Source organism: Aythya ferina, assembly GCF_964211825.1.
Source record: "Aythya ferina genome assembly, chromosome: 7".
NCBI classification, from domain to species: domain Eukaryota; kingdom Metazoa; phylum Chordata; class Aves; order Anseriformes; family Anatidae; genus Aythya; species Aythya ferina.
In genome coordinates this window covers 32821831-32842557 of record NC_140302.1, presented here as the reverse complement: position 1 = coordinate 32842557, position 20727 = coordinate 32821831, and the positions used below count along the sequence as shown (strand labels likewise).

Below are 20727 nucleotides of genomic sequence, written 5' to 3'. Positions count from 1 at the left end.
GTTAGGCTTTACAGGGATTTGTTAATTTGTTTCTGGTACTGCCAGAATGCATCAGGGCCATTTCCAGCTAGGAGGAGACACGCTTCCTGCTCCCCAGGCTGTAACGTGAAGGTAAGAGATTAAGAGAGAAACTTGAGAAAGACAGTCAGGGCAGTGTGCTAACACATTTTTGGTTTGATGATACAAGGTGTTTGGGAGATTTCTAGCATGAGGACAAGCCTGTGTTTGAAAGGGTTTGTGTTTTGAGGACCTTATTCAGGTCTCACTTGGGTGAATCAGAGCAGTATGGAGCCTGAGCCAGGCAGGAGATGTCTGCTGCTGTCTGAAGGAGAGGGAAAACCATAGCAGCAGGAAAACAAACTCCCTGTGCTAAGGGGAGAGAAGGCAAAAAAAGGGGACAATCACGAGGACTACAAGTGGGCAGGAGCTGGTCTGGGAGGTCAGGGGAGAGTTCCTGTCCTGGGCAAGCACAAGAGGGGCGAGGTGTCCCCACCAGCTCCATAAGGAAAACAACAATCGGGGAAAATCTTCGTTAGAGCTGACTCAAACGTTTTTGCCCTATCTTAAATCAGAATGTTTGCTTTCACCGCTGATGATTTCTTTCTGGCTGCTGCACCTCTGCTGAAATTTTTGTGGCACAGATGGTTCCCTGGTAATTTGCGTGCACATCCTTTCAGAAATATGTTCCTCCAGGAGAGCTTTTCTCTCAGCGACACCTGTGTGATGTGGGTATTAATTAGAGAGAGCAATAAAGAAGTGGGCTGACAGGTGAAAACCCTTCTCTTGATCTCCCTGTGCTTATCTTTAATGCTTTTAAGCTTACTAGTATCAAAATAATTAATTAAGGTGGCATTTCTGTGGTGAGATGAGTGCTCCTTTGGCTCGCAGCTCTGTGCAGCTGCTCGGCTGACATGTGAGCAGGCATTTCTGCACAGCGCCGATGTGGCACGCTGCAGTCCTGGCCACCGAGAGTAGGAGTTTATTTTGGAAACTGCTAATGGCTTTGTTTGCACGTTTATTCCTTTTGTTGCTGTGACCTTTGTTCGCATTACTACAATAAGGAGCTCTTCTGGAGGAAGGCAGGCCTAGCGCTTTGGACACCCAGGGGCCTTTGGAAAAGCCTTCGGCCCAGCTACTCAGAGGGAGGCACGGTGCCGCTCGCAGCTGGACTCCACAGGCTGGATAATGTTTGCTAGGGTAAATATTTAGAAATTAGGCATAGGAATTCAGGAGTACAAACAGACGAATGTATATAGTTATGGAAGGCGCTGTATCGCTCATTTTGAGGACTCAGTTTTGGAGGCATCTCCAGCCATGCCAGGACTACTGTGAGCTGATTTCCCAAGGAGCAGAGGGTCCCAGATGAGGGGTGTGTGCCTCTCCCCCATCTTCTCTGTGGAAAGTGTCAGGCTGTCAGATGTCAGAAAAGGGGCTTTTGGTTTCCAAAAGAGGGAATAGCGAACCACCCTGAAGAAAGAGCAGCAGCAGACCTTACAAAGTGTTCCTATGTCTTCAGACCATCTTTTAAACATAGCTGGAAAAAAAAAAAAAAAAAAGTTTAAATATTACTTTTTACATAAGAAACAAACTATAACTTGTGCTTGGTCTTTATTTTGGCACTGGGACTGCATATAGACCATGTCATATTGCCTTCATAAATTAATCCAAAACAATTAGCTGTAATTTACTTTCAAATGTTGGTAACTCTAGTTTCCATACGTGTCCCCAGCTTCTATTAGTAGGAAAAGTCTAGTTGTGCAAACTGCAGTTTATGAGAGGAAAAACTGAATTATGAAGACATTTTTACTGAGTCTGATGTGTTGTGTTTTGTTTGTTTGCTTTCTTGGTCAAATAAGTAGCATGAAACCGGTCATTTAAAAATAAAACGGAACAGAAAAACACAAACAAACAAAGGAAGAACAGCGCTTGTTGCTTTTTTCAGTGTCCTTCTCGGATTGTGCATGTAATAACACATAAAACTAGGCATATTTCCATAGCTGCCATTCTCGAGTGAACAAAGCTTGTTATTAGATGTCTAGTCTAGTTTGTCTGATTTAAATTGCAGTCGGGGGGATGAGTGCATGCTTGACATTTCTGCAGTAAACTCTCTAAAGCAATGCCAGCCCAGGCTCTGCTATGGGAAACTAGTAAAATTCATTCAGTATGTTCACGAGCAACAACACCAACTTTTAATAAACTTAGAAGGCATATAATTACTTTTGGCCACATATGCTCGATTTTTCTACTTTTTGAGTATTAAAAAAAAGTGTAGGTTTTCTTAGATATGGAAAAAGTACTAGCAAAATCCCTATTTGTTTTACACAACTGGTTCTGTTTATGTTGCCCACATTGAGCATGATGTACCCTCGTATGGGAGGGGAATCTTGTTTACAGCTGTAGCTGAGAGCCATTAACAGAGGATGGAGGAAAAAGTGAAGAAGTTGCCTAATGAGTAAGTAATGAGAACAGGAGAGAGAGCAGGAACAGTGACTTTAGCTCAGTTCCATGAACACTGGAAGTACTTTACATCCCTGAGATGATCCCCACTGAACAAATAATGTGGGCATATATTTCAGTTTTATTAGGTTCAATGGGGCTTACACATTTTCAGTAACAATGTATAATAAACATTTGGCTAAGCTGGGGCTCCAGCTTTTGTTTTTAAATTATGGATAATGGTATTTGTCCAGCTTGTCTTGATAGTTACATATAAAAATACTCTCTGTCTTCCAAGTAGCATTAGCCATGCTTAAATATGTGACAGAAATAGCCAAAGGGTATTTCTCCCTCTTGGATTCCCTGGAGATGCCTGACTCATGTGGCTGATGATCTGCCACCATTGCTGGTGCTTCTGAGTGTATCAGCTTAAAGCATGGTGCTCCTTAAAACATCTCCCACCTGCCTTTTCGTTTGAGCTGGGAGATCTGCACACCAAGGATGGTGCGTTTCCAGGACTCAAACTCTAGTCCACCTGGCAGGTGGCTGTTGGGGCAGAGGAACAGAAGCAGCTTCCTCCTGGGGCATTTGCACTTTTGATATGCTGCATGTTTCTTTATTCCCCACCCACCAAAATGCACAGGAGAGAAAAGGCAGCTACCATGTTCCTGTACAAGCCAGATAGCCCAGGCGTCGTTCATATATTTCTTACAGAAATAATTCCATTCACTGAATCTTTGTGGATGTCCACCTATCTCTCTCCTTTACTGCTGGCTCTGCGGAGCCCTGCCCAGGTTCCCTCCAACAAGGTGCCTCAAAGTCCTGAGGATGCTCCAAGTCCCACACAGCAGCTACAAGTTCAGCCAAGACCGATGTGGCTGGAGACATCCTGGCTCTGCCACTTTCCAGCAGCAGCAGGAAGTGGTTTCAAAGATCCTACTTTGGGTCCGTGCCACCAAAACGGGGATATTTTTTCTGGTAAATAAAGAATGCGTGCAGTTTACTTTACCTTGGTAAACACAGTGGGGGTGTATGTGTAAGCCTGACGCTAGCGCAGAGTTCATGGCTTGGAGACGCTGGTCTGGAAGCCAGGGAGCTACCAGCAACCACAGCCTGGTCTTAGGGTTTTGTAAGCAAAAAAAAAAAAGCAGTATCGATGCCATTAAGGGTGATGGAGCAGCACTATGAGCGGGATCTTCTGTGAAAGGACAGCCTGGAGGGGCACAGAGCCCTGCCAGGCTGCTGAATGTTAAGTCCTGATATATGAAATAATACGGGTAATCAATAAAAACTACAGGTGAGGTAGAGTATGGCAGTGGTGGTGGCACTGGTAGATGATGCAATTCATCTGTGGCGTTGCAGTGTATGTAAAATAACAAGGAATCCCCATGTTTTCCCCAAACTGTGGAAGAAGTTGGGTAGCTAGGAGCATCCATAAAGCCATTTCTGCATTAAAGCCTGGATTGTGAATGCAGCGTGCAACCGAGCTGCTTTCGCTTCAGGAATGAGAGCAAGATGTTGCAGATCCCTGGAGCACAGGCAGAGGACTGGGGCTCGGTCCCTCTTGGTTGTTTGCCTGGTGGCTGGCAGCCATTGCCTGGATCTTCCTAGATAACTAGTTTGAGTCCCAAATACAAGCCCCTAATCAATTCGTTATGGAAAAGAGACCGAGCACTTCATGCATACAGATGACTTTTTTTTTTTCATCGTTGTAAATTCATTTTTCCTTCACAAAATCCCCACTTTGGGATGTCTGTGATGTCTTTAAAGTATCTTTTTTTAAGAGAGAGCTTCAAGGTTAACACCTGCCCGTAGCAGTTTTTCTTAAAACTCCACATCAGACGGAGTAACTAACATTTTGCTCTTTATTAGTTTGCTGTCTGGGGGAAGCTTTACTAATTTTTTTCCGAAGATGAACAGGTCATCCAAACAGATGTTAATACGAGGATGAGGCCTTCTGTAAACACAACTCTGTTTAACATTTCCACTCCCAAGCGCTTCTCAGCACTGCTGCATCTCTCAAACCTTCCCTGTGGGGTCCCAAATAGCTCGTGGCTTTGGGGTGTTTCACACCCTGCCATTCCTGCTGTCAGGCTGCGCATGTCACTCCTCAAGCTCTTCAAGATGAACTCTACAAAACTTCATTTTTTTCTGAAGACAGGCACGGTTTTTGTGCATTTCCATTCCTTTTGCAGATCTTTCTGATGTATTTTGATTACTTGTCGAACACGTGTGTGATGGGCAGTGACAAAGTGACCCTTATGCCACCGTTGGTTCCTGCCAGGGTGTTCTCTGTAGTGCTCTTGTAGCATTAAGGGTTGAGACAGAGAAGGATAACATGGCCCCAATGAAGCAAACTGGAAAAACTCCCATTCCAAAGCTTTAGCAGAATCAGGATTTAATCCCTGCTATTTTACAGTAAAACTACTTGGGAGAGAAGCCTTTTTTTTTTAAAAAAAAAAAAAAAAAAAAAAAGACATTATGAAAGAACAGTTGTGATCTTGCATGTCAAATGTATTTAATTATAAGGATTTTTCCAGTATCTCCAGAGAATTCAGGGACATTCAGTGGGACCTTCTTTTCTGTTTGGAAAATACTTTGCCCATTGTGGGCACTAGGAGAGGGGAAAAATGGAAATAAGCTGTCTCCAATTGCAGTTGGAAATGTAATACAATGGGAGAGGGCTGAGACCCACAGGGAAGCCAGTGGCAGCAGTCCCATTGACCTTAATGGGAGCTGGACCATGTCCCACAAGGCCTCGGAGACATCTGTGGGAAGAAAAGTCTACTGTAAAACTGAAAGATGAGAATGAAGAAACGCACGAGTTTCAAAACTTTGTGGCTCAAGCAGGGTCAGCGCCAAAACCTGCTGAAGCGAATGCAAAGTCCATGGTCAGGCTGACTTCGTTTGACTCATTTCTGTCTGCCTCTGTCTTGAGGAAAGGGTTGTCAGTTCGCCGGCAGCTACTGCTAGAAAAAGCCTGTTCATCATGCAGGTAATAGCAGCAGCATTTCTCCTTTCTTATGCTTTTTGCAGCTGATACATGGGATTTTAGACAAAATTGTGGTGAGGGCTGGGCCACCTCGTGGCCTAGGGACACCCAGGTCTTGCGGTGGTGGGGTCTCTGTCATCGCGAGGGGGACTGTGAGGATGTGCCCATGCTGACGTCCCACTGGCTTTAGAGACAGCAGCAAAATCAGGAGGAATGTTCATCGAAGGTCAAATATTTTCTGGGTTTGAAATATGGCTGAGGAAAAGCTCCGTGCTGGAAAAGTGTTTGCTTCGTATAGGAGACAAGGAACTCCTAGAGGGCTGCAGAAAGGAGTTGAAAACATCTTCTGCATCAGCTGCTTAGGGCTAAGCAAATGCCAGGGAGCCTTCAGGGCGCTACTCCCTGCTTGCCATTTTGGCAGCTTATGGAGAAACAGCCCCATGGTGGTTCGGTTCACAGAATTTCACAGAATCACAGAATTTTCTAGGTTGGAAGAGACCTCAAGGTCATCGAGTCCAACCTCTAACCTAACGCTAACAGTCCCCACTAAACCATTTCCCTAAGCTCTACAGGTTCCTGGCAATCAGGTGTACAATTTGTGGGCAGTGAGAGCTACAGACCACAAACAGAGAGAGAACCTCAGGTACCAGGGCGAGCTTTGCTCTCTGTCTCTCCAAGCGTGTCAGTTCTCCAAACTATATGAAATATTTTCCAGTTTCCCAAAACTTCAATAAAGCAATGCTCGCTAACACCAGCGGTGTAGGAAAAGAGGAGGGACCCCACCCCAAACCTCTCTCAGAGAGGCAATGACTGATTATCAGGAGGGGGCAACGGGCAGAAAGAGCCCAGCTCCCGACTAAAGGGTTGCTTGTGCTTTCAGCAGAACTTGCTAGAAGCCCCAGTGTGCCTTGGAAGGAGCGGGGATCAGATTTCAGCCTCGGCTTTTAGGCACACGTTGTGACAGCCCGCGGCAGACATGCCAGGAACTTCATTCCGTAAATCACATTTCTTGCAAAGGAGGCCTCTGTGCTCGGTAGTAGTAGCATTTGTTTCTTCTTTTTCTTGGCTGCTTTGCTTGGAAGTAGTGTAAAGACTTAACCCTGGTGAGAAGGACCTGCAGAGAAATAATGGAGTATGTGAGAGCTCCGGCTTTTGCCTTGTTAAATGAAACTCAGTCTATATAAACACCCTTGAAAAAACGCACTGGTAATGCTGCAAACACAGGATTCGGCAGCGGGCTGTTTTCATTTAGCTTTCTGGCAGCATTTTTAACAAGAATATGTTTTTTGTGACTTTCAAACCAGACACATCATCTTGGATGAACTATAATGGTAATAAAAGCATTGCAAATATCTCTATTTCTACCCCAGGTTTTGCTGGAAACATCTTACTAGGAGGAGAAACGGAGCCTTCATGTACCGAGAGTAATAACTTGCTTAGGAGGGAGTGCGTACTGCAGCATAGTCCTGTTTTCACTCACACCCCAGCTTTACTCTCATTGTCCCTCCTCGGGTTTGCTCGGTGCCTATCACACCATCTTCTTACAGATGTCTTTTCCTTTCATCTCACCATACTGCAGAAACTTCAGAAGCTGGTGCCCTCGCGTACCTTGCCTTTTCCCTCTGAAGTACGTGGTGTGTTTAGTGTAAGAGTGTTTCATATACACAAAGGCTGGTGTCTCGGCAGTTGGGTTGTTTGTAGAGGAAAGTTTACTCAGGCAGCTGCTGAGGACGAGGCAGATTTCTGCTGCTGGGAAAGAAGATGCTGCAGTCTGGAGGAAGGTCTGCTTTGAGCAGTTAGGTATAAATATTTTGCAAAGAAATGTGTATTTATGGAGACGTGATGTTCGGCTTAACTACAGTGGTGATCCTAAGAAGAAAAAAAAAAAAAAGAAGAAACAAAACAACAACAACAACAAAAAACAACCCTACAAAATAGTAATGGTCATCATGGAAAGGGTTTAATTAGCAAGAGCACCCACTGATGTGTGGAGCTCCAGACTGTGGTTGGGTAGGAATGTGCCCTCACTACACCACCTGGAAAGCTTTTTCAGAATCTCCATCAACAGAAACTTTCTGACTTCTATCTAACTTCCACGTCTTTTACATTTCCATGTCATTGCCAGCTGATGAGTTTAGCACAAAGTGTCATTGTTAATCCTGAGCCGCACAACTGCATTCATCCCAGCACTAAATTGTCTATTTTTCTCTAGTCTGTTCTAATCTCATTCTCCCAGGATGCGTATTCCCATCTTTCTCTATTTGACAGTCCTTTCTAATCTCATGCTATCAATAAATTTCATCAACATGCTTTAATTTCCTGTGAATATTAATGAAATATCAAAAATATCCAGCCCCAAGACTCTTCTGGGATATCTCCTCTTGACTCTCTCCATACTGACAACCCCCTTCCAATTTCCGATGGTATCTACAGCATCCCTAAAAACCTCTGCCTCCCTGGTGGAAGGGTTATCTGTTCCTCTGCCCAAAAGCTGCCCGTGACCTGGGGTGAGACTGCTGGCTTGTTCAAGTGCAATGTCCCCTCCATCCCTTGTTACTGCTCAGCCTACAGAAAGGAAGTTCAAAGAATTGAGTCATTTCAATTAATTTGTTCTATGCAGTACTGAAAGAATTTAAGAAGCCTTAAAAAGACCCAATTTCCAAATCATGGAGTACCCTTTTATTATAGAAATGAATAAAATAAGCAGCTGTTGACTGCCTAAAAATAGTGGAAGGTCATCTGGAACCCGGTGAAGGAGGGAGTGAATCAGGAGGTGACTTAGGTAAGGCACCAGCCCGTAACCAACTTCTGTAAGGCTGCTGTGTTTTATAGTCCCCTGAGGTGGCTGAAATAAGTTGTAAGCCTCTTCCACCGTTTGACATGCAAGAAGCAGCCTCTGTAATACGAGGCCAAGAAGTACATCTTTTTAATATAAAAATGATCAGAAAGTGCAGAACTCTTGGATCTGGATCTGTCTCAGAGGCAAAACACATTTGCTTGTTGTCAGCCTTAATAATGAGTCGTGTGTGGAAATAAATTGCTTCTTTCACAATGATGTTGAGATTATGAGAATTATAGGTAAATGGATACTTATCATTGGGATCCCTCCAGCACCTCAAGTACCTTGTGTTGATTAAAATGCAGACTCTCTGTCCATGATCGTGTAGATTTGGGATGTCATCAACCAGCTGCTTGTTACCAATGCAGCTTCCCCCTCACATCCCTCCTAAAAATGTGGCATTGACACAGAGGAGCTCATCCTGCCTTGGAGCAGAGCTTTTCTTGAAACTATGGCCTCCAAACTCACTTTTTCTACACAGAAAACCAGTGAAAAACCAGTGACTTGCCATGCCCAAAGCTACGTGTCTACTTTTTCACCTGTCCTTCACCCAGCAACACGCATGGCTCTGAAGTGGTAATGAATCACAGAGCATTGCAACGCGGTTGAGTGTCGCAGCGTAAAGGAATGAGAGTGCAGTGATGTTGTTGTGCCTGTCATTACTTCACCCCGTGCAGTGTGTCACGAGGTATGCAGTGAGTTAACTTTGTGGTGTGCTATCACTTGGAGTTGCAAGGCAGCCTCTCTGTCTGACTGCTACCCAGTGTCAAGCTGCAACATGCAGGAGGCACCGAGACACACCTCTTGGAGCTGTGCTTTGCCTTCTCTCGCCTTTCATTGCTTTAGCGCTCAAATATTGAATGGAAAATAACGATCAGGTACCGTGTATTGTTTATTTTCAGATTTTCTGTGCCAAACACAATAAACATTCCCCGTGCTGTCAAGCCTAGATGGTCACAGAAAGAGCCTACGTGCAGTGCGTTTTCCTGCTGATCTGTGACTATGCACGGCCACGTCTGTGCACTTTGGGCTTGTGGTGAAGGCAACAGCTCCTTGCCTGTGTGCTGTGCTGTGGGGCTTTGGTGTTGTGTGCATCTTGTGGTTTAATGATGTTTTAAATTATTTAATTTAAATTATTGGGCTATTTAATTGAAAAAGAAAGTTGCTGCAGTAGTGATATAGTGGTGTAACTCTAGGTTTTGCTGTGGGAGATGGATGAGATCGTGGCATATGGGGATAACCTCTAAGAACAAAGGCTCGGTGGTGGGAACAAACCCCATCAGCACCACCCTGTGTGGGCTGAGGACTTGGGGCCACAAGGCTGCTCCTACCTGGGAGCCTGGAGCCATCAGAACAGGAGATGTGTTGCACCTTCATCGGACAGGTGGCATAGTTGGGGTGTGCTAGGAGCATGCCCTGCCACAATGACCATGCTTTATTTTCTTGCAAATGGTAACTGGGTCTAAAGAAAAGGACCGACTCTAATTTTGGTCGCTCAGGAATTTACTGCATAGTAAACTTACACTGTATCTTATTCTGTGCAAACCCTCTATAACTGCTTGTGCATTACCCCACTCTTCTCTGTGTGGACACAACATTAGTTTAAGGCTGCTTGCGTGGAGAAAGGGCTCTAATAAGCCAAGTTATAATGAGGTTCTGCAGCTAAAAGCTGAAGCTGAAGAATACAGGACAATAATTAGGTGTGCATTCTTGGCCACTGAAGAATTTAATATCTGAAACAATTTGCCTAGGGACATGATGAATTCTCTCTTTGAAAACTTAAATTAAGATGGGGTTATTTTTTCTAAACAATCTGGTTCAACCAGAAGTTATGGTCTTGGTGCTGGAGCTTCTGGGATCGAACATATGACCCAGGCAATGTAAGAGTTCAGACTAGATCCTGCAAGCCTCCACTTGGGTGAAGTGTTAGAATACTATATGAAAGCATTGCTTACCTGAATGTTTTGGATCTTAGCTAATTCAACCTTCCCTACCTGTAGGAATGGGGAACAAAAAAGTGAGAACAAATTATATTTTTAGATTATTTTTTTTTTTTCCTGGGCTGCATTTTTTTTTCGTGTCTGCTCCTCAGTAACTTTGAACTGACATTAAATGTGTTTGACCTGAAAGGCTTTGTATCACTTTTAGAAGAGCTTCTTAATCTCTTTCCTTGTCCTGGGAAACAGTACAGAGCCTACCTGGTAGAATGCTGGAGCAGAGGGATAATTTACCAGGAAATACCCCAGGCCAAGCAATGAACTGCACAGTACAGCAGCCTTCTTTCTACTCATTTTCCTGCAAAAACAATCCGTGTGTTTAAGTATTTCAGGAATGCAAAATAAAGTAATGGTAATGACTTTGAGCCATTAAGAAGTATATTTTTTCTACTCTTCCCTTAGCATGCTGCTGGGTAGAAGTGAGTTTCACAAAAGCCCCTGTGTCTGGCATGGTGGAGAGCTCCCCAGCCCCAGGGCTGCCTCCTCAGGACAGGATTGCTGCCTTTTCTTCAGCCAGTGCCCCGCAGAGTAGTTGTACCTGCATTCAAAGCATTGCTACCTGCCCGAGCTGTCCACGGTCCCCTGCAGCTTAGCTGGGACCAGTATGGGCCCAACTGGAGATATTACTGGAAATGCTGTGGGGAACAGGAGCAAGCAGTGCTCTCACAGCTCTGGTGAACAGTTAGCAGGTTTATGATGAGAAGAAAGAAGGGAGGAAGAAGATGGTCTTTGTTACAACCACATAGAGGCATCACCTGCAATTCAGGAGTACCCCACATACTCTTTTGGCAATGTAAAGATCTGCTAAAATAATTTGATCCAGATGACCTAGATGAACCCTTTTGTTTATTGTAGATGACACTAAATTAGGAGGAGCTGTTGACTCCCCTGAAGGTAGAGAGGCCTTGCAGAAAAATCTTGACAAGTTAGAGAGCTGGGCGGTCACCAACTCTATCAAGTTGAACAAGAGCAAATGCTGGATTCTGCACCTGCGACAGGGCAGCCCTGGCTGGATGTACAGATGGGGGACAAGAGGCTGGAGAGCAGCCCCACAGAAAGAGGCCTGGGGGTTCTGGTCAATGACAAGTTGAACGTGAACCAGCAGCGTGCTGGGGTACATCAAGCATGGCCCTGCTGGCCAGCTGAGGGAGGGATTGTTCTGCTCTGCTCTGCACTGGTGCAGCCTCACCTCGAGGTCTGTGTGCAGGTTGGGGCATCACAGTATAGAAATGACATAAAACTGTTGGAGAGTGTCCAAAGGAGGGCTGTGAAGAATGGTTATGGGCCTAGAGGGGAAAACATACGAGGACTGGCTGAGGTGCCTTGGTTTGCTCAGCCCAGAGCAGAGCAGACTGAGGGGAGGCCTCATGGCAGCTCCCTCACAGGGAGCGGAGGGGCAGGCGCTGAGCTCTGCTCTCTGGGGACAGCGACAGGACCCGAGGGAACGGCATGGAGCTGGGACAGGGGAGGGTCAGGCTGGGGGTTAGGGAAAGGGTCTGCACCCAGAGGTGGTCGGGCACTGGGACAGGCTGCCCAGGGCAGCGATCACAGCACTGAGCTGCAGGAGTTCAAGGAGTGTTTGGAAACTGCTCTCAGACATAGGGGCTGATTTTTGGGTGGCCTTCTGTGGAGCCAGGAGTTGGACTCGATGATCCTTGTGGGTCCCTTCCAACTCAGGATATTCCATGATTATTTCAGCTGTTCCTACATGAGAACCCTGAAGAAAAAGGAAAAGAGAGGCCCATTTGCACGGCCTATTTGTCTTTTCTCTGTCACTAATGGTAGCAGTGAATGCATGTGTATGGGAGCTGGGGACTGGGAAACTTGTTTGTCTTGTGTGTGAATGAGGAGTCTTCTGTTAATACATCAGAATCAGAAAGTAGATAAGAAGGTGTTTTTTTGAGGAAATCAGAGTAGAGATTCCAGTGTATCTTATGATTTTACATTAAATTTATTCTGTTTTCTGATTGATTAGCACTCAAACTGTGTCACAACTCCATCAGATTCCCTCTTTTGTACATTAAGAAATAATTCTAATAAATGTTGTAGATTAATTTTATTCTAAACAGAGACGGGTTAGAGGAGAACTGAATTAGCTATTTTCTTCATGTGATGGTCTTGTGAAAAGCAGGTAATGCTCAAGGGATGAAATACCAGAAAATGATTATTTGACTTGTTATCAAGCCAGGATTCATCATTTTGCCAATGCTAAATTATTCTTCATTATGTATAAAACAGCTTCACAAATTCATATGACTTTTTAGAGACTATTGCCCAGTATTCATTTAAACTAACAGAATAATTCATGTTGTCATTTAAAAAAAAAAAAAATTACTGATAAATATTGATAAATATGTTGGAGATAACTGTATATGTTTATCTGCCAGTGTTTACTGAAAATAAATAGATAGACAGAAGATTGTTCCTTGCAGAAGCTGCCTTTCCTGGCAATGAAATGCAGACCTGCAAAGCTCTTCTGGGTTGTAATCCCTGGCTGGCACTCAGGGCTGGCAGCTGGGAAAATTCTTATGTTCTTCTGACTTCATGGCTTTCATCAGCACAGACAGGCGGGGTGGCATTTTAAGGTTGTAGCTCACCGGGAGGGTACATATTAAGTTGGGAAGAATACCCTGAAGACGAGCAGTGTGTTGATTTATACAATGAATTTCAAAGCACACAACTGAGAAGTTTGTGTAGATAATTTTTGCCGGGCAGACGTTTTCACGTTGGCCTGAGAAACACTATTTAAAAATGCTTTCTGGAACCAACAGTCAATCTTTATTGTCCTAGGCTTGACTCTGGCTCTCTGTTCTTCAAATTCATACTTACCTCTAGAACAGATGTTTCTGCTAACAAATTCACTGTGATTTTTCACATCGTTTATGTGGTCTAACATATTTCTTCAAGGAAAACAATTTTTCCTTTATATCAAGAAGGGAATATTCACCTCAGGAGAAAGTGAGTAAGGGTGTGCCCTTACTTATTTGTGTGCCACTTATGTCACAAGAAGAAACACATCCATATGTTGAAAGCTTGAAAGATTTTGTTGACTTCTAATCAAAAAGAAAAAAAAATGGAGAAAGAGTACATGGTGAGCTCGTGACAAACATCTGTATATTTGTAGCTTATGTTTGTAACGATAAAGACAATCCTTAAAATTCCAGTAGATGAGGCACATGCAGTGGCCAGAAGCCCTAATTGTAGACAAAGTAGATGGTGTTGCCAGCCAGCTGCCGATACCTTTTTTTTTTGGTATTTCTGTAGGATGCAGAAGGCCTGGAATGCTGGATACATGTAAACACTGTTAGAAAACTCCTTCTCAAAGCTCTTTGTGGTGTCTCCAGACCCTTTTTGCTAAATACCCTGCTGTGCGGTGATGCTGTCTGAGTACAGGAAATCATGGCTCTGAGGTGCTCCCTGGCAGCGGGTCCACTCAGTAATAAATGGATAGGGACAGACAAAACCAAATGCGTAAAGCCAAGCCTTTCCCCAGCACAATGATATTTTGAATGGAAAACTGATCTTTGGGAGATTAGATACCCAGCCCTCACACGGAAATACTTTCCATTGCTTATCTGCAAGCCCCTCTGCAGTGTGGGTGAACTGAAGTCAAATATTACACTTTAAAAGACAATTACGTGTCCTTCACTTCCTCGAGCCCCTCAAAAGCCAAACAGCACTATCTAATCTAAACCACCCCAGCTCTTCTCCAGTCCCTCAGACATATGCTGCACATTACATTTCTGCAGAAATTCATTGCAGTCTGGTTCAGCAATCCCTTTGAAGTCCCTGGGAGCTTATCTGTACTCCAGGGAGACAGGGTGTGTCTCCTGGGCAGCTTGCATGCGACTGTAAAGCAGAAATCTACCCCAGAGGCCACAGGTGCCTCCCTCTCTCTCTCTGCCTCTTTGCTTCATTTATTTATTTATTTTTTCTGGCTATCAAGAAATCTCCACAATTTAGCCTAGAATAAAGGGCTGCATCCAAAGGCTGTCCATTTTTGTTGAGGGCATGAGGAAGAGCACAATGGGGGACACATCACAGTGTCCCACAGGTCCCATGGCAGGGGGACATGGTGTGCTGCCTGAAACAGAAAAGAAAGGGAGAAAGCAAGCTGGAGATGCTTTGTGTCCATACACAAAGCTCCTTGGATTTAATACCAGAATTACCTATGTTCTGGTGGGTCCTGTATGGAGGATCAGGCAGTGTTGCAGGAGCAGCTGCAGCAATTGCTTTCCTGGAGAAAAAAAAAAAAAAAAAAAGCTTTGGAAAAGCACTGAAAGCAGCTACAGCTGCCCTTCTGCACAGCTGAGCAGGTAGAAGCAAGAGGGAACCAGCACTGAACACCCACCAAGCCTTTCCAGAGCACCCCAAGCCTCTGGGTGCTGTCCCCAGTGGCAGCCTTCCCCTGCCCGCTATCCGGAGGGGATCCGGAGCCCCTGCATCCCACACAGCTATGGGCCCCTTTCCTTGGGACCATGGATGCCCTCCCCAAGCAGACTAGAGGGTGGTTTACTGCCGCAGCACAGCAGAAGAAAGTCTGACGTTAATCCTCAGATGAAAAAGGCTGAGCAAGTCGGTTTGTGCTGATTTAAGGCTGTTCTTGTTACATTCTTGAAACTACTGAGGTTATTTTGTAATCCATCTGAATTACAGCTTGCGGCATTTTGAGCTAATCTTCCCTTGCGTTTCACTTAACCATTCTTTACCTCCTGCCTGATAGAATGTGTAGAAAAATGCACATCATTTTTGAACCCCCAGGTCTGTAGCTTCTGAGGTCTCTGCATCAAAAAAATGAGACAACACTCCTTGGGAACTGGGAGTCTGGGAGGGCAGATACGAGACCTTCCGATCTGCTGAAAGGTGACAGCTTCACAGCGCTGGCTCTTGGCTGGAGGAGGGTTCAGCCAAGCAGCACTCCTTCTGTTTATTTTCTGAATGCTTTGAGTGAACGCATGTCTCTATCGATGTTTAGAGAGTGGCAGCACTGGCGATGGCGTTTATTTATTCGCGAGATATGTATCATGCAAACAGCTGCGAGCTGCTTCTCCTCACGGCTCCGTTACCGCCTTCAGCCCCGACCCCGGCAGACCACCCCTGGCACCCCTGGCTAGCACAGGCTCCCTGGGAGGATCATCCTCCTCCCCAGGAGGCTGCTGGCTCTCTGTGCTGTGCTTCCCGAGCACGAAGCACGTCCTGAGGCTTCCTCACTGCATAGAGCAAGGTGAGGGAAGTTCTGCCAACCACTCACTTTCTGCTGTCTCTGAAGGGCCCTTTGGCTGGTGGGCCATCACCTTAGTGGGTGTAAATTGATGAGCAAGTCTAACCTACACCAGATGTCCCAGGGCCTTTTCAGCAGTGTCCTTTTCCCTTGCTGCTCAAATCCCATATTAAAAACCCACCAGTAGCCATAACCACCTCCTGAGGACCCTGCACCGCTTCTGGCTCTGAACGTTTCCCACTGCTGGAGCTCTGCACAGCAGGCAAGAACATGGACAACTACATCTTAGAAAATTGTTTTTCCCTCTATTCACTTTAATTTCATTCTCTTCACCATTAATAGAAGTGCTCTAAGTGGGTAACAGTTCTGTCAGGTTTTTGGGTACAAGGCACGAGGAGGAGTTTTCTCCTGGGCCCCCTTGGTGATCTTCTCAGCAGTTGAGGAGAGGCCTCGGTACTGAAGCTTGGATGTGATGTAGCTGAGGGCTGGACAGATTTTCCTGGAGGACGAAGCAGCTGGATCTCTCTAACATGATGGAACCACAGCATAATTTTCTACTGGGATCTTTTTTAAGTCAATGCCTGTGGCAGGTGGGGTTAACCAAAGACCACCCTCTGCTTTAGAGGAGCAGAAGGATGTGTTTCTCGTTCCTGGTGAATTTCTTGTCATCCTTTTACCTGCCATGGAGCAAACACTTGCAACTCTCACAGGCTCTTTTTCCTTTCTAGACAAGACCCAAACCTGCATTTCTGCCCTGCGTGGAATTAAAACCCTTCTGGACATTAATTTGCCTGGGCAATCTCCAGCATGGTTACACCAGGTTATTCCTATATACAAGGTTTTAAGTGCAAATGAATTTAATGCTGACTACTGCTTGTAGTTACTGGCGTCTCTTTGTTTGTGGGGACAGGGTTAAACAGCGTGTTAATTCTTATCTGTAAGTGATTTTTTTTTATTTTTTTTTTTAAATTTTTTTTCCTGTTGAGCACAATTCCAAACGCAGCTCCTTTGCTTTTGGTTTAATTTTTCACTTCTTGCTTTCCCCCTAGCTCCTTCTTCATTTTACCCCGCAGATCACAGTAGTTTCTGCTTAAAATGTCTCAGCCTCTGTTTTCCAGAATTTAATTGGGAGCCTGTTGCTACATGCTGAGCAGGGTGGGACCAGGAGTCTTTTTTTTTTTTTTTTTTCCCCCTTAGAAGATAGATTGCTGAATGTAAGGCTTCAGGGAATAAAATTTAAAGGAGAGGACTTGCCTTGTATTTTTTTTTACTGGGTAGACACCTTGTTGGCCAGCATGCCATTTCACCCTTTGCACGCCATGGAAAGCTGTTGTTAGTGCTACTGTGACTGGGAGTGCAATGCTGCTTCGTGTCCCCACTGTGGGGGATCTCGGGGATGTTTTACCTCTCTGCCTGTGTTTCTGCTCTCAGGACCTGATCTTCCCAAGCAGCGCAGGCCAGGAAGCTCTGCTCCTGCTGTACACAGCCAGCTGGAAGGCAGCACGCAGCAAGGTCCCTCAGCACTCGGTCTTCACTCAGCACTTCATGGCCAAGGGGAAAGCAGGCGCTGCGAGGTGGGATAAGCACCGTGCTTGTCCACCAGCATCTGTCCAAAACAGCGCTGGTGGGGCCAGATGAAGGGACCCAGACACCACTTTTCCATGGCTGGGCTGAAGCAAGGGTGCTGTGTGGCTTTCTCAGCCTCAAAGCTTTTGTGCAGCTTGCTGTCAGCCTTTGCGCTCGAGATTATTTCAGACTGAGTGAGCAGCAGACTCAAGACTTTAGAAATCTTGTTTATAACATTCCTTTTGCCCAAAATGCTCATGTTACCTGCTTGTCAAATGTAAGGCCGTCAGATAATCAAGCCCCGTTGGCTCTGCGAGGCTCTATTTAGCAAATTAAAGGAGCGGTAACCCTAGCTAACAATAAGAGCGAGCAGAAGAGCTCCTGCACATCCACCAGACCTGCCATATTCCTTCCACTAGAGGACGGTAGCTCTTGTACACAGCCATCAGCAGCCTTTTACAACAGAAGCTCGAATAAAGCAGCCCAACCCTTCCTGTAGAAACATGTTCCTTTCTAGTGGTTTTCACATAATGAATCCCAGTGAATATTTAACTAAGTCTCCCCTGTAATCAAGTTTCTGGCCTCCTCGCTTGTATCCACAATGTAAAACATTTCCTGATCCATTGCATTTAGCAGCCCTGGAAGCCTCCCACAGTATCTGTTTCTCTGCTCAGCTGGCATCAGAAGAGCTGCGTGATTGTTGTTGGGTTTTCTCATCCAGCAAGCGCTGATGCAAACGGTGCTACCTGTTGAGAGACGGGAAGGATCTTTGGGACCGCAACCTGGCCATGTAAATCATAAGCAGGCCTTCTCTTCAAGGCCTGAAATGCTGTTTGTGTTCACAGGTATATGAACGTTCGTTGCTGTGGGCATGAATATTCAGCGATCCAAGTCTAGATTTCATGCAAACTGAGCTGTCCTCTAATCCTCCCCTTAAAACACAGAAACATGAAGGAAAAAAAGTGTGTCTGGGTCTGCGTGAAGGCAGCTTTGGGCCTGCGGTGACTTGGGAAACCTTTCTGGGGTAAAACCTATGGCCTTTGTTTAAGGAATTCCACGTGTCTATATCAAATAGCAAATCTCTGTGCCTGAGCTTTGTCTGCCAGACCATTACCTTTTCACCTCATTTTTGGACTTGTGAATGTGGTTACGGAGTTAACAAACAAGGGCTGTTAAACCTCGAGGCACCTCTGTTTACACGGAGGCTTTCTTGGGCAGGACAGTGGCTTCTCTCCAAGGCAGTCCGGTTTCTCAGGTGAAATGGTGGGTGCCTGAATCACCTGGCACACGGGGCCAGGAGCTCCTCTCACCTTGGGGACTGGGGTGGCAAAAAGCACGGGTTTCGCTGGAGGAGACACACAGGGGATGAAGCAAATTCCTGCGAAAACTCTGGTAGGAGACGGAGGAGTGAAATTATGTGTGAAGGCCGGAAAGGGAAGAGGGAACATGAGGTGAGACTTCTTACTTACAGCCATTGGAGGGGTGAGGAGAATGAGGCAGGGAAATAGTCTCAGGCATTTAGTACTGCATTACTGTCGTATGCTCCAGGGCTGTAGAAAGTAAAAAAAAAAAAAAAAAAAGACTTTTATGTTATTTTTTGAACTTCTGCAGTCTCCGTGCCTCGCTGTGACTGGGCCTCTGTGAGAGCTGGCGATGTGGACCGTGGCTCTCCAGTGAAGGAGGTGAGAAGCAGGAGGGGTCTGCAGGGATGTGGTGCCCTGAGTTAGGGACTCTGCCCATGAGGAAGAGCACAGTGCCTGCCCCGTGGATCCCTGCCATCGAGATTTCTGCCACTCCCAGGGCTTAAACTGTAACAGGAGCCCTGGTGCAAGCCCCGCTGAGCACCTCCTGCTCTGAGGTTGTGCCTGGAAGTCATCTCTTGCTCGCTCACTGAACCCTGTGGTGTCACCAAAGAAAAATCCCATCTGATGTAACGTTGCAAGGGAAGCTGCCACAACCACCAGTTGGTCTAGTTAGACAACAGAGCTTTAGTGAAACAAACCAGCATGTATTGATCAAATGGAAACAGAAAGTGCGCGGGCCAACAAGCCAAATGTATTCAAGATCTGTAACAGAAAGACAAATGGTCTTTGCAGCCTTTGTCTTCTCATTTTTGTAAGTCTGCCTCTGTCTTGCTGTGCCCTGCTCAGCGCTGAGAAGGGTTTTATTCACATGGTTTCTGCTTAGGGGGATTCACTTTTTAAAGTTATTCTCCAACGTGTGCTTCTTTCCCCTGTCTTAGAAGAGATGCTATACCACAGCAGCCAGAGGTGCTCTACCAGGACACTCTAACATTTTTATTTTTATTTTTATTTTTTTTTATGAAGGAATACATAATAAATTGAGGATTTTCTTTTATTTTGATAATTTAGTACTCAATATCTGCATTATGGAAGTGCCTGGAGGTTCCAGCCGAGCTCAGTGTCTTATTGTTCTAAGCCATGCATAAAAGCATGGTCAGAAATGAGGAGCTTACCATCTAAATGGATGAGATGAATAAAGGGTGGGAGACAGGAAACATCTATTATCCTCATTTCATAGCTAGAAAGTTTGGACATAGGCAGATTAAGTGACTTTCCCAGGACTGTATAGGAAAACTGATGTAGAAGGATAGAAAGCTTCAAATGTCCTGTACCCCAGTGTAATACCCTGATCATAACACACCACATTTCCTGTTTAAATATATCTCACAACATTTATTAATAACAACAAGTATTTTTTGGAATCTTTTCCTTAAGACGTACAAAATGAGAGGCGTACCAGAGAAGTTACATGGCTACAGGGCATAAAAATCTGGAGGGAGTGCTGGCATTAAGTGCCATTACAAAACATCACTACAATGGTGAAAATAATCTCTTTTCTCAGTACTGCCTGAATTAATCTCTCTTAGAAGATTCTGCTGTGCATAAAGGAGAGGAAGATCAAAAATCAATAAGCAAAAGAAGTTAACTTTCCACATGCTGTAGTTCAACCAAAACAAGTTTTGTTGTTGATAAACACCCAGTAAAACTATCCCTTTATGGCAGTCCCCCTTCCTATGCACATTTTGCTGCAAAAGAACTTGGTAGACAATGGTTCGTACTTTCATGGATAATTACTGAATGTAGTGACATGAAAGAAATTCTTATCTCATTTTTTCAGTTAAGCAGCATCTTGAAGTAACATAGAGAAGACTAGAGATGGAAGTTCCTCAGTAGCAGTTTTTATATTAGGATGGGTTCGTGTTTATATCAGCATGAAGTGATTTTCCCTCAGGACTCAGACAAATACATGGAGCAACTTTGCCTATCTCTGAAAATTAAAGGATGCAATCTACTGAGACCAGATTTTCAGAAGTGGGTTCCTTTGGCACCCTAAAAAACACAGTTCAAAGCTGCCAGGAAAAGGAGACATAAACACTTTGGAAAACAGTTGTTGGTGTTTGGGCACTTAGCTTCAGAAGAACTTAAAAAAAAATAATAATTAAAAAGGACAAATATTTAATTGTATCCAGCATGGTCAAGAAAATGTTTGGACTGGACAGAAATAGCAGGGAAGAAATGTGGCTTTCCCATTATCGTCTGTGGAGAAGCGAAGTCCTCAGCCATGTTCATGGCTCAATTAGGATGCAGATAATTTTTTCTCAGTAGTTCTCAAGCTTTAATGTGTAGTTTTTCCTTTCCTTTTTTCCTGTGTT

At 44.9% G+C, this 20727-nt stretch overlaps 1 long non-coding RNA gene across 1 annotated transcript; it reads left to right on the top strand.

Annotated features, from left to right (window-relative positions):
* LOC311440170 lies at positions 1 to 19027 on the top strand. The gene is made up of 2 exons (XR_014695247.1): positions 1 to 111; positions 16917 to 19027. It is a non-coding gene; the product is annotated as an uncharacterized lncRNA (long non-coding RNA).
* The last annotated feature ends 1700 nt before the right edge of the window (positions 19028 to 20727 follow it).